This window comes from Dermacentor variabilis, chromosome 2, assembly GCF_050947875.1.
Source record: "Dermacentor variabilis isolate Ectoservices chromosome 2, ASM5094787v1, whole genome shotgun sequence".
Lineage (NCBI taxonomy): Eukaryota > Metazoa > Arthropoda > Arachnida > Ixodida > Ixodidae > Dermacentor > Dermacentor variabilis.
The window spans coordinates 220585213-220599483 of NC_134569.1; positions in this window are offsets into that span (position 1 = coordinate 220585213).

The window sequence follows — 14271 nt, forward strand, 5'->3', positions numbered from 1 at the left end:
TCCTGGTATCTAATCTTTGCCGTCCTGTTTGTCAGGAAGTTCTTTTATAGTTGTAGGTTCTGCACCCTACACCTATTTCTTGCATTTCTGTCAGGATTGCCTCATGTTTGACATTGTCAAAGGCTTTCTTGAGGTCTAGAGCTAGGACTGCTTTTATATCTCTCGATCTTGAGGTTATGATGTCGTGCTGAAGCCGCAGCATCACGTCCTGGGTACTTAAGCCCGGTCGGAATCCAACCACCTCATTCGGCCATAGTTCATTTCCCGCCATGTGTCGGGTTAACCTTGTCTGGATTACATGTTCCATTAATTTCCAGACGCATGATGTGAGGGAGATCGGCCTGAGATTCTCTAGCTTAGGGGGCTTGCCTGGTTTGGGGATTAGTATGATGCTATCCTCCTTCCATTGTTTCGGGAGTTCGCCTTTCTCCCATACCTGTAGAATGTATTTGGTTATAGCTGTGATCGACTCATCGTCTAGGTTCCGCAGCATTTTGTTTGTTATCCCATCTGGGCCTGGGGCCGATTTCGTTTTAAGTCTGATTATTTCCGCTCTCATTTCTGCCACTGTTATGGGTGCATCTAGCTCCTTTTTTTAGGGTCCCCCATATTCTGGTAGGTTGGTGCGAGTCACGTTTCCTATGTTTATTTGTTTGATCTCTTCCATGAAGCTCTCGTCTGTTCCGTCGTATTTATGTCGTGTTTTGGCTAGCCTTATGTTTGTCTGCGATTTTGATTGGGTTGGGTCTAGCAGGTGTCTTAGTATGCTCCATGTTTTAGCTAAACTCATACCTTTTTCCATGTCATCACATGTGCTACACCAGTTTTGCTCGCATAGCTGTAGTGCGTATTTTTCAATCTCTCGATTTAGTCTGGCTATACTTTTTAGATTCCGGTTCCATCTGTGTTCTTTTTTTTGAGCCGGCTTTCTAGACTACCCTTTGCTTCCCACATGTGCAATAGCTTGTTGTCTGCTATAAGTGGAGCGTCTTGGCCTTCTAGAGTAACCGTTGCTTCGGTGACGTCTTTTTAAGTGTGTCTGTCCATTCTCTTAGGTCTGTGATGATTCTGGTTGGAGATTCCTCTCGCCGCTTTCTAAATCTATCCCATTCTGTAACTTTTGGCTGTTTTAGTTGTTTTTCTTTTACTCCCTTCATTATTGTGGTGGCAATTATATAGTGATCGCTGCCTTAGTCTTGTCCTGTATTTTCCCACGTTACTGTTCTGGTGTTTTTGGAGAGTGTTAGGTCGGGTGTGGTATCTGCGGTGACGCTGTTTCCTTTTCTAGTTGGGTTTCCTGGGTCGGTGTGTAGTGAGAGGTTCAGTTCCTGTATGTCCTCCCACAGCTGCCTTCCCTTGCCATCCTTTCTGTTGTATCCCCCTTCCATATGCATCGCGTTTAGGTGTCCTACTATGAATAGCGGGTTCTTTCCTGCTGCTTTCAGGGCTTTTCGGAAGATGGCCCTAAACCTGACCTTTTTCTGTCTAGGACTTGAGTAGATGTTTAGTAGAAATAGGCTGGGCTCTTCTTTTCTACCCGTAAGCATCTCCACTAAGACTCCTTCTGTGTCCCTGGATTGAATCTCGTGTTCGATTGTTGCTACGTTTCTTTTCACTAGGGTTGTTACCCTCGATTTTTCCCCCTTATCACTGTGAAACGCCTGATATCCTGGGAGGGATGCTAATTCCCCGGTTTCTTGCAGCGCTATTGCTAGCGGCTTTTCTTCTAGTGTGTCTATGTAGTCTTTCAGTAGCGCTCGCTTGCCTTGGGACCCTCGGCAGTTCCATTGCCAAATAATAGACTTAATTCGTGCGTTTCTGGCCATATTGGATTTGGGTAAAGGAGTCCTCTTAAGTTTTTCTGTCGCTCCGCAAGGGCAACCAGCTCGGTTCTTTGTGTTTGTAGTTCAGTTCTCTGTGCCTGTAGTTCTGCTGTTATACTTTCAAATGTTTGGTTTATATATTTTTTTGTATCTGGCTGAGTGCAGTCATGACCTGTGCCATGAGGTCTCTTTGTTCTGTCTGTATCGTTTTCATTGCATTCCTATTCGCCTCGCATTCCTTCTTTAGTTCTGCCCACATGTCTGTTTCGTTATCTCCTTTCTGTTTATGTGGGGGTCTCCTGACTGTTTCTGATTCATCCATTTTCTCTCCTTCCATTTCCCGCTGCTTGGGTGTTGGGGGAGTGGTTCGTTGGGCTACCAGCTTGGGTTGTGCGGGGAGGGGGGATGTTGCCTTCTCTTTTTCTTTTTGCGCTTTCATAAGGTTATTTATGAGCCCTTGTAGCTCCTCTACCTTTTTCTTTAACTGTTCTATTTCTCCGTCCTTATCATCTTTGGCCAGGGAGGACCCTTCTACAAAGCTTACTTGTTTGGGCTCTCTGCTTGCATCCCTGCTTCTGCTTAGTCCCTTGCCCCATGGGTCTTTTGGGTCCCTGGATCTCGATTTTCTGCGTCCACTGGTCTTCTGACTACCGGGGGTCAGCAAGTTTCCTTTACTGTTTCCTCCCAGCTTGGGAAAGTCTTCCTTGAGGTGTTTCTCAGCTCCGTCCGCAGAGGGTTTCTGTTGTTGGGTCTTCAGCTCCTCCTGCTTGTCTTTCTTCTTCTCCCAGATTTTTTTCTTGATTTCGTACGGTGTTCTGTACAGCTCTTTGAATCTCTTGTCGCCGAGTGGGTGCTCTTTCCCGCAGAGCTGGCACTGGGCTTCGCAATGGTGTTCCTCCTGCGGGTTCTCTTCCCCACATCTTCGGCATTTTTTGTTGTCCGGGTTTGGGCACACCTCCGATCTGTGTCCCGATCGACCGCACGCATAGCATACCTCGTACTTTTTCTTGTACAGGACGCATCTCGTTGGCGTGGGTGATAGGTACACTTGCCTCGGAACTGTGCTTTCTTCGAAGAGGATAAGTACGGCCTTCGCTCCCTCGCCCAGCGTTCGCACTCCTAGGATTGAGGGCGGGGGTTCTTCGCACTGAAGTACTCCATTCTTTCTTTGATTTCGTCTTCAGTCCCAAATAGAGGTACGTCGTATATGACGCCTTTTCCGCTGTTCTCTGGCGCCGCCACGTATGCATTGACGTTCACCTTTTCTTTGCCTATCGTCAGTTCTCTGATCGCTGCATACCTATTTCTCGTCGTTTTGTCCTTTGTAGCAATGAGGATCGATTGTTGCTTCGTGTTGAACGTGATGATGTCGTTCACTCCTCTGTCACTTGTCCCGGCCGCCGCGCTGATTGCATCAGCCACGAAAGCTGCTCCGAGTTGGAGTAATTTCTCTAGTCCCCCTTGAGGTCTCATAATTATCTTCTCGTAGTCGGGCGGAATTCTCGTATGTTGCCTTTCCACCGACTTCTCTGCCTTTCTTCTTCCCTCGCGTGGCTCCCGCAGCACGCTCCCGTATGCCTCGGTTCCCGGCGACGTGGCCGCCTTCTTCCAACTCCGCTAGTGCTATTTTTCCGCTCCTCTTCGATTTAAACCACTGTCCCGGAATCTTCAGCTCGTCGGGATCAATTTCCATACCTTCTACAACCTCCATGTTGCACGAGGTCATCTGGGCACGGCCGTTAGGCCTAGCCTCTATCTCTGCTCCCTAGCGCGTCTAGGCCTCGTTAGGCCTAGCCCTCGCGGCATGGTGCGGCTTCGTCAGCTCAGCAAGCTGGAGATTTCGGTCCCACCTTGTTAATTCCGGTGAATCCGCGTTCGGACCTCTCTTCTCCTTGATTCCAGCCGGATGTTCACGCACTCGGTAATCCGAGTACGCTTCAGTCCCCCGGTGTCGACGGGGCTCGTCAGGCGCACGTCCGTTCGCTTCGGCAGCCGGCGGAGGAATCCCCGGAGCGCGAGTCTGGCAGGTGTGACGTCATCCCGCGAGGGGTGCTCGCTGTACGTGACGTCGCTCTACGGCGACGGGAGGATTAGTGGAACAAAAGTAGGGAAACGACAAAAGACGGAGACGTACAAAAGCACAGTTCGCAATAGGGGATCAGAAAATTTGGGCGTGGTAGTTCATAGTGTTTGTTTTTTCTTTTTGCATTGTTTAACCTAGGTAGGATATTAGGCAGTATAGTAGCAAGAGCTTGGTGGCGCAACCCACCGCCCCGTTCCAAAGGGGACGCTCATAATATCCATCCATCCATCCGTCATGACAGCTGTGAAAAAGCGCCCCCCCCCCCCCCCAACTCGGCTCGTCGCGATCGTCCCAGCGAATCCTCCACGCGCCGCTGCCGTGGGGGAGGCGCTCGCTCTACGTGACGTCATGCCAGCTGTGAAAAAGCGCCCCCCCCCCCCCCCCCCCACTCGGCTCGTCGCGATCGTCCCAGCGAATCCTCCACGCTATGTCTGATGATGTGTATAAGGTGAAGCTGCAACGATGTGCTGCAGCTAAGAAGCGTCGGCGTGAGGAAGAAACGGATGAAGAGCGGGAACAACGTTTAGCTAAACGGCATGCATATTATGCAGCCAGGCGAATGCGTTCAACATGTCTTGATCTGGGTGCATCTAGAAGTATCATGCATGCTCTCAATGCTGACGTGACTTTGGCGACACCGAATCGTTCGACAGCAAGCCTTATGGATGCTTTAAATGGCGACGACACTGCATCTACACGTTCGATGAGCAGTATGGAACTCTACAACCTGAACAGAAGACAACGACGTGCTGAAGAAACGCCCGAACAGAGAGAGCGACGCCTTGCCAGGGAAAGAGAGCGAGCTTTTTGTTGGGCTAGTTAGTGCATGTTACTGAAGTACTATAGCGCCAAACAGACGGCACAAGAAGAAGAGACAAGAAGAGAAGAAAGCGCTCGTCCGTGTCTCTTCTTCTTGTGTCGTCTGTTTGGCGCTATAGTACTTCAGTAAAGAGAGCGAGATGCTGCTAGAAAAGCGAAGCCTAACGAGTCGAGGAGAAAGCGCCAAGCGGAAGAATCACCCGAAGCGAAAGCTCAACGATTGAAGAAGCGACGGGAGAAATCTCTTCCCAAGTCTGGTGTGGTTCAACCGGAGGGGGACATTGCACTTCAACGACGTGAAGAGCATGCGAGAAGAGTCAAGGAGTATGAGACCGCAACTCGTGAATTTCACAGACGCTTTACAAACAATCCCTTTGGCTGGGTGTGTTCTGTGTGTGAACGGTTGTGGCATAAGGACAAACTTACACCGGTAAGCGAACTGTTTTCTACTTTGAGAAGGGCTTATCCAGAGTGGGATGAGCAAACGTTAGCGAGTGCAGTGGTGTGTAACATGTGTAAAGCCAGTCTCAGAGAAGAAAAGATTCCACTGCACAGTCTGTCTAATGGGTACAAATATCCGCCTTAGCCAGAGGGTTTGCAGTGGTTGAATCCTGTAGCCGAACGATTGCTGTCTCCCCACATACCCTTTGTACAGATCCGCATGCTCATGAATTTGTATTTGTAGGCTCATATTGAAGGCTCAATTTGTAGGCTCATATTTGTCAATCATTTGTATACCACGGTAGCTAAACCATGCAAAACAATAAGCTTTACTAAACGAATCGCCAAGGACGGCTTCAGTGGAACCAGGGCGCAGCCACGCAGTCTTGCTTTCGCAATCCACTATGCTTAACCAAGCTAAGCATCAGCCATTTTTGTTTAATGCGCAGCAATTAGCAATGATGCTAGCGATAACAGCGACGCGGCAGCGTCCGAGCTGCGAGGCACGTTCGATACAATGAGGAAGTTAGAAAATAAAATAAAATGGTTCGTTAAGAAATGCGGCCTACGAACACATGCCGTTCGGGGCAGAGAGCTTTATGTTACATGCAGCAACTGCTGAAAAAGTATGGTGCTCTACATTTGCAAAAGAAATGTAGCTATTTCAAATGTAGCTATGTAGCTAGTATGGCAATAATGCGCTCTCTCTCAACCTCCGTAGCAGGCTATGTGCGCTCGAGCGTTGTTAGCTGTTCTGCATTAGGCTGAAGATACGTGTTTTTATGTTTTAAATGTGTATAGAGTCGTTACCGTAGAAAGTTTCTTGTTTCTTAGCATTCATAACTGCCCTTACTTAATCAAGAAATATGCATTGCCTGAAGGAACGCAGGATAATCATTATAAAGCTTTGCAGGCTTGAATATTGCTTATATTAAGGAACATAGCGTCTACATTCATTAGCTTTGAAGCCTTCAGTATTGCTCACCTCCTGTCTGTCATTCTACGTATTTCAGGAATCTCCACCATTTCCTCAAGATACACTGTACCGCCAAAGGACATCGTGCATACTCAAGGGAAAGTATCAGAAGACGATTGCCATGCTTTGAATACAGGTGAAGACCCCCAACACAAAGTGCTTAATTGCAGCTGTTTAAGGGCGGACACATTGGCTTACACATTCGAGATGAGTATGTTGGTGCGCGCTCAATTATTTTTGCAGCCATTTAATTTCAGCGCGCAACCATTCACATAATTTTGCTACCCTTGTTGACCCTCCTTCGCAGAAGTGCAACAAAAAAAGTCACGTTTTCTTTCTTCTAAACCAATCCCATTTTTAGCAAATTATTTCTGGTGCGTAAGTGCCGTTTTTTTCGTTATCTGGATAGTTGCAACACTGCTTCAACGTGTTTTGGTTGTGACAACGTTATTGCCATCACGGCATTAATTTCTGACAATTCTCGATTATACCGGTGTCATACGACCACTTTTGATAGCGCTCAAGTCCTATCCGGAACGAAACAATCGACTGCTATTGGCCGCATCGCGCATCCTGCGCCAAAGAACCAATCTCGAACAAGAAATTCAAATCGGATTGGGCTGGATCGCGTTTAAAAGTGTGCCGCGTGACATCTGCATTACATGCATTTCGCTGTTTCTTACCGTTTTTATGTATCTGCCTCTTACAATCTTGTTGCAAAAAATTGTCTGCTATTTTCGTGTTATTAACTGTCCAGCAAGTTTATCTATATTTAAGGAACATGGCACATTTATTTACGATACACCTTCTGGCGTAAGTTACTAGACGTACAATATCATAAGCGATAAAGTTCTACTTCCTCAACAGTTGGCATGAATGTTGTGCTAAGTTACAGCTTTAAACAGCAAATATGAATTTAAATGAATCTACGATTAAGTGAAACACCTTTGCATGCTCGTCGTCACAGCATATATACAGCGGCACCAGCGCCTGCGTGAGATCACTCGATTTAAGTAACGTTATGGGTCACAGAAAAAAAAAGAAACGATACTGAAATTAGGCCCTCCGAGATTCGGCGGCGTGCACGATTATCTTGGAAGCTGGTGCATTGCGGACTTTCCGCTGGGTGCGCTGAGAGCCAAAGTCGGCCGCAGGGGCCTATGGGAGTGTCCACTCTTTAAGTTTACTATGTTGCTCTATGGAGGAAGATTCAACAAGAGCGGACACTCGTATAGAGCCCAGCGGCCCAATTGACTGTAGCGCACCAAGTGGGTGGGACGTACACTCACAGGTCTCGGTTGTGGGCACGCGCGTTTGGAACGCCAGCTGGTACACGCGACGCCAGCTCCACTGATCGGCATGGCATTTTTATTTTTCGCTTCTATTGCTGTACCGCAGGCGGCCTTAGCACGGAATCATTATATTATTTAGTAAAACAGATTGCGAAAGATCTTTACATGCCTCTACCGAATCTGCGTCACGTGCTATTTCATAAAGTAAACGCAAGACGTCTTCTGAAATGATGAACAGCTTATTTTGCTCTACATAAACGCTCCTCCTTCCGGGCTACGTGTGCATTCATCCAAAATTGTGGCATCAGGTGAGCAGCAGTCTTTCCGTACGAAGCTCCACCAGATGCTATCAGCTGAAAAAAAGTAAATTACAAACAGGTATGATTGTGGTATATTTTCCTAACATGAATAGTACGTGTAGAGGCGAAACGTGCGTAAGTGGCGAATGAGCGGCGTTACAGATATTCACTTTTACATACATTTCGTAGCCAATAGACTCTTCCCAGTCATCATCATCATCAGCCTGGTTACGCGCACTGCTGGGCAAAGGCCTCTCCTATGCATCTCTAACTACCGCGGTCATGTACTAATTGTGGCCAAGTTGTCCCTGCAAACTTCTTAATCTCATCCGCCCATGCAACTTTCTGCCGCCCCTGCTACGCTCCCTTCCTTTGAAATCCAGTCCGTAACCCTAATTAGCATCGGTTATCTTCCCTCCTCGTTACATGTCCTGTCCATGCCCATTTATTTTTCTTGATTTCAACTAAGATGTCCTTAACTCGCGTTTGTTCCCTCACCCAATCTGCTCTTTTCTTATTTCTTAACGTTACACCCATCATTCTTTCCATAGCTCGTTGTGTTGTCCTCAATTTAAAGGGACGCTAAGGCGGAACAATAAATCAACTTAGACGAATGAAGCATTGTTTGAGAACCCTGCAGGCAGTCATTTAAAAAAATAGTTTGGAGTAGGAGGAGGAGTACATTTTAATGGAGAGAAAGGAGGAGAGGTCGGCCTGGAGAGCGTGTCTCTAGCCTGCTACTCCTCACTGGGGAAAGGCGAAGTGGGAAATACAGGGAAAGGTAGGTGGCGGGTGATTATGTTATGGTACAATGAGATAGTATATACACATTCTCCAATATGCGGATGCGCACTGTAGACGCAATGCACGTAAGAGTAATCTTGTCCATACAAAAAGTAATCTTCTCACAAAAAGTTATTGCGCAAACACATTTCGCACTAACTGCACGTCTCACAGCTTCTAGAGGCGATCGTCTAAACCAGTCTCCTTTAAAAAGTTCAAAAGTGATTTTATGGCACGATGGGCACAGTGAACACTGCTCCACGCGCCCAAAAGCTTTTCTTCTGAAAAAGGGCGGGAGTCCAAGCTGTCAACTGTAGATTTAAGTGTTCTTCGTTTCGCCGCATATTGAGGGCACACGCAAAGTACGTGAGATAGTGTCTCGACAGTGTGACAGACGCTACATACAGGGTCCCATGTTTGTCCAATCTTGTGAAGGTATCGGTTGGTGTATGCGACACCCAGCCGTAATCGATGAATGAGTGTTTCCTGGCTTCTCCGCAACCGAAGTGGAAGCCGGAATTGTAATCCAGCGTCAAGTCTATGGAGGCGCTCTTGTCGATGTTCGGGGTTGTCCCAATGTCGCGCCGTAGAAGTTTTAAGGGAGGTATGGAGCAAGGTGTTAACGTCATACCGGGAAAAATTAATTTTTATAATAGTTCCGTCAGTGTGCGCCTGTTTTGCTTCTGCGTCAGCCTGTTCGTTTCCAGCTATTCCACAATGGCCAGGAATCCACTGCAGCACGATGGTACGTCCGGAATCAGACGCCTCAGCAAGCAGAGACATGTTGTCATAAACCAGAGGACTATACGCGGTTCTGTCACTCATATAATTGCTGATGAGTTGAAGTGCTGGTTTTGAGTCGCAGAACACTGTCCACTTCTCGAGACTTTGTTGCAGTATGCAGCGAACTGCTTCTCGAACTCCGGTCAACTCAGCTGCTGTAGAAGACGTCCTATGTCCTATCTTGAACCGTTGTGCGATCCCTATTCCTGGCACCGTGTACGCCGCAGCGGAAGAGGTCTGTGTCACAGAACCATCTGTAAAAACATGTTCGTAATATCCATACATGTAAGCAATGTATGATAGCGCGAAATGCTTGAGGCCAGCAAGCGGCGTCTTCGACTTCTTCGTTATTCCAGGGATTGAGAGCCTCACCTGGCTTTGCCATCGTCCAGAGTGGAACTTCGGGTATGTCATACGGTTCGAAGTCCGACGGCAATAAGTCTTGCTGCGACAACACGGCTTCTGAGTAGGCGGACACAGGCCGTACGCTTGTGACGTTCGTGAGTGGATGGTTCCTGTGTCTAGTCAGTAGCCTTAAATGTACTCGCAATGGCTCATGTTGCAGATAAACTCGAGCTGGGCACGCACGTGCCTCTGCAATAGTGCGCCAAGTAGACGCACATCGTGGTTGTCCTAGGCAAATTCTCAGTGCGCGAGCCTGAGCACTTTCAAGTGTGCATACAGCAGTTGTACTAACCCGAGAAAGTACAGGCGCACTGTAGCGGAAGTAGCCAAAAAAAAAGTGCCTAGTAGAGCTGCAGAAGAGATGACTGGGATGGCCCCCATGATTTTCCAGACATATGTCGAATGATCTGAGTAAAGCTGTCTAGCTTTTTTCTTAATCCAGAGAGGTGCTTTGACCAAGAGAAGTCACGGTCGATGATGACTCCGAGAAACTTGTAGTGGGTTACTGAAGGTATAATCTTCCCATCAATCATAACGGGGTAGCAGGCCATTGATTTCCGTGTAAATGCCATGGTTGCACTTTTTTCCGGTGAGAGCTGCAGTCTGCGACTGTTTAGGTATGTCGACGTTATTGACACCGCGCGCTGCAGCTTCGTTTGCACTTGTAAGCGCGTTAAGCTCGTGGTCCATATACAGATGTCGTCTGCGTACACAGAGACCGAGACTGTGCCTGCGTCTTCTTTGACCAGTCCAATGAGAACGATATTAAATAAGGTTGGGCTCAATACACCTCCTTGAGGCACTCCACGATAGACGCGGTGGTTCTTTGTTTCACCGTCTGGAGTTTTCATGAATATCGTTCTCTCTTGAGGATAGCTGGCTATCCATTGATGCATACGTCCCCCGACGCCACATTCTTCTAGGGCATTTAAAATTGCATCATGTAGAACGTTGTCAAAAGCACCCTTTATATCTATAAAGACAGCAGCCGTTAATCGACGGCGACGTTTCTGATGTTCAACAGTTGTTACTAGGTCAATGACGCTGTCGACTGACGACCTACCCTTTCGGAAACCTGTCATTGCGTCTGGATATATATTACGCTTCTCCAAAAACCACTCCAGCTAGGCGCGTCAAAACTATGCGTTCCATGGTTTTACCTATGGAACTGGCAAGCGCCACAGGTCTGTAGGAAAGCATAGCATGGGGTGTCTTGCCTGGTTTCAATAATGCCACGATTTTGCTTGTTTTCCAGTGTGCAGGCACAGTTCCCGAGCACCAAGAGAGATTGTATAAAGCCAGGAGCTCTTCATTCGCTCGAGGGCCTAGATGGCGCAAGGTAGAATAGGTAATGCCATCAGGAGTAGGCGCACTTGAGTGTCTTGAAGAGGAAATCGCTGCACGTAGCTCTTGCAGCGTGAATGGGAGGTCGAGACGATCGTCCATTGTTGGAGGAGCACACCTGAGCACTGAAGCTGCCGATGTTGTAGATCCAGAGAGGTGTATACAGCAATCTTCCGCGATTTCCTTCTCACTGCGCGTCTGGATGATAGCCAAAGCTCGGTAGGGACGCAGCTGTTGTGGAGGAGATGGTAATGCTCGTACAACATGCCATATTGTGGACAAGGAATAGTTTCATTATTCGATGAGAAAATGAAGGTCCAAGTATCAGTATCTCAATTTTGCGCCGAAACCCCAGCGCCAGTATGTCAGCGTGACGTCAGGGATTCCAAAGTATGTTTTCGCATTTGGGCCGCTTTGGCTGAATAAAGGTTACCGAAACTTGCCATGTTTAATATTTGGTTCCTTTAGAACACTATGTAGTCAATCTATACCGCTATATATAATTAGTAGGCCCTAGAAGATGTCATCAAAATCCAAGACGTCACAGCCCACAGGTGCGGGAACTTAAATAGGCGTCGCAACCCGTATTTCGTTCTTGCGCTTTTTACGGCTTACCAAACGTCTTATCGTTGTAAGAGTGGTGTTTTTGGTGGCTGTAGAGCGGTAATATACTGATGCAGAAGAAGTCATTTTTCACTTTAGTGTCCCTTTAAGTAGAACCCTTTTCGTCAACCTCCAGGTTTCTGCCCGTACATGAGTACTGGTAAGACACAGCTGTTATACACTTTTCTCTTTAGGGATAGTGGCAACCTGCTGTTCGTGATCTGAGAATGCCTGCCAAACGCACCCCAGCCCATTCTTTTGAATAGTTCAGTCTCATGATCGGCATCCGCGGTGACTACCTGTTCTAAGTAGCTGTATTCCCTTACCACTTCCAGTGCCTCGCTACCTAACGTAAACTGCTGTCCTCTTACGAGAATGTTAAACATTACTTTAGTTTTCTGCAGATTATTTTTAGACACGCCCCTCAGCTTTGCCTCTCCAGTTCAGTGAGCATGCATTGCAATTGGTCCTCCTGAGTTACTAAGCAAGGCAATATCATCAGCAAATCGCAAGTTAGTAAGGTATTCTCCATTAACTGTTATCCCCAATTCTTCCCAATCCAGGTTTCTGAATACCTCCTGTAAACATGCTGTGAATAGCATTGAAGTGATCGTATCTCCCTGCCTGACGCCTTTCTTTATAGGGATTTTGCTGCTTTCTTTATGGGCGACTACGGTGGCTGTGGAGCCGCTATAGATATATTTCAGCATTTTTACATACGGCTCGTCTACACCCTGATTCCGTAAATCCTCCATGACTGCTGTTTCTTCTGAATCAAACGCTTTCCTGCAATTAATGAAAGCTATATATAAGGGTTGGTTATATTCCGCATACTTTTCTATCACCTGAGCGATAGTGTCAACATGGTCTATTGTTAAGTAGCCTTTACGGAATCCTGATATAATAATAATATTTGGGGTTTTACGTGCCAAAACCACTTTCTGATTATGAGGCACGCCGTAGTGGAGGCCTCCGGAAATTTCGACCACCTGGGGTTCTTTAACGTGCACCTAAATCTAAGCACACGGGTGTTTTCGCATTTCGCCCCCATCGAAATGCGGCCGCCGTGGCCGGGATTCGATCCCGCGACCTCGTGCTCAGCAGCCCAACACCATAGCCACTGAGCAACCACGGCGGGTCCGGAATCCTGACGGGTCCTTTGGTTGACAGAAGTGTAAGGTGTTCCTGATTTTATTTGCGATTACCTTAGTAAATACTTTGCAGGCAACGGATAGTAAGCCGATCGGTCTATAATTTTCAAGTCTTTGGCGTTCCCTTTCTTATGAATTAGAATTATGTTAGCGTTCTTCCAAGATTCCGGTACGCTCAAAGTCATGAGGCGTTGCGTATACTGGGGGGCCAGTTTTTCTAAAACAATCTGCCCACCATCCTTCAACAAATCTGCTGTTACCTGATCCTGCCCACCTGCCTTCCCCCTTTGCATAGCTCCAAAGGCTTTCACTTCTTCCGGCGTTACTTGTGGGATTTCAAATTCCTCTACATAAGTCTCTCTTCCATTATCGTCATGGGTGCCACTGGTGCTCTATAAATCTGTATAGAACTCCTCAGCCACTTGAACTATCTCATCCATATTAGTAATGATATTGCCAAACACTCTTCCCGAACAACTCTACCTAAATAATGTTATAAAATCCGAAGAAAACATCCGATTTTCACGGATCCTTCCCTCCCCAGGCATTATTTTCTGCACTTTAAGAGCACAAATACACGGGTGACTGCGCGTTTCCAAAAAAGCACGCAATCCCAGACGCGGCTAGCATGCCTCAAAAGTATCGCCAAAAAGTTACGAAACGAATTACAATAATTTTTGGGGTCAGAGAATGTGCCCTGAACTCCTCCAAAGTAAGATTCAGTAGACGCAAAATTAACTGCGGCACATAGCCGAGCTGCTCTTCGCTGACTGCGCCACTACGCCGAGCGCGGCCACTGTGCTTGAAAAATACCGCCCAAAAGTAACGAAATTAGTTACAATAATGTTTAGGCCAGAGAAAGAGGGAAAACTTGTCCCGGTAAGATTCAGTAGACGCGAAACTGCGTCACACGGCCGAGGTGCTTTTCGTCACAAAACCAGATGTGGCGAGCGTGCCCAAAACCTACCGAAAAAATTATAATAATGCTTTGGCTCATAGCAATCGTGGAAAAGATCTCCTAGTACGATCAATTAACTCAAATCAACTAGGCCTGGACGCTGGAGCTGTTTTTCGAAAACTGCGTGACAGTATAGGTTCAGTTTTCTGCAGTAAGCCTAAATGTGCTTGAAGTGCGCCGCAGAGTGTCAAACAAAATTCCTCTCCTCCCTGTAGTTCAATAGTGCAGCGGTGCCGTGTCGAAATGCAGACGGAGCGCAAGGAAACGCCGGCAGCCCGACAACCGGGCTATACATCCAAAAGAGACGGGTCGCCGAGCAGGCAAGCACAAATGCGCACCTGGCCTCGCTCTCTTCGGTGGCATGTCTGGCGAATGATGCATGCATATGGCGCGTCTGGCGTGCCGCTTGCTTGTGGCTAGGTGGCGCAAGAAGAATAAGTGGCGAAGTATAGGTTCACTTATACGCCAAACTTTCTAGTTTGAGCGGGAAAGAATAAAAAAATAAAACGTT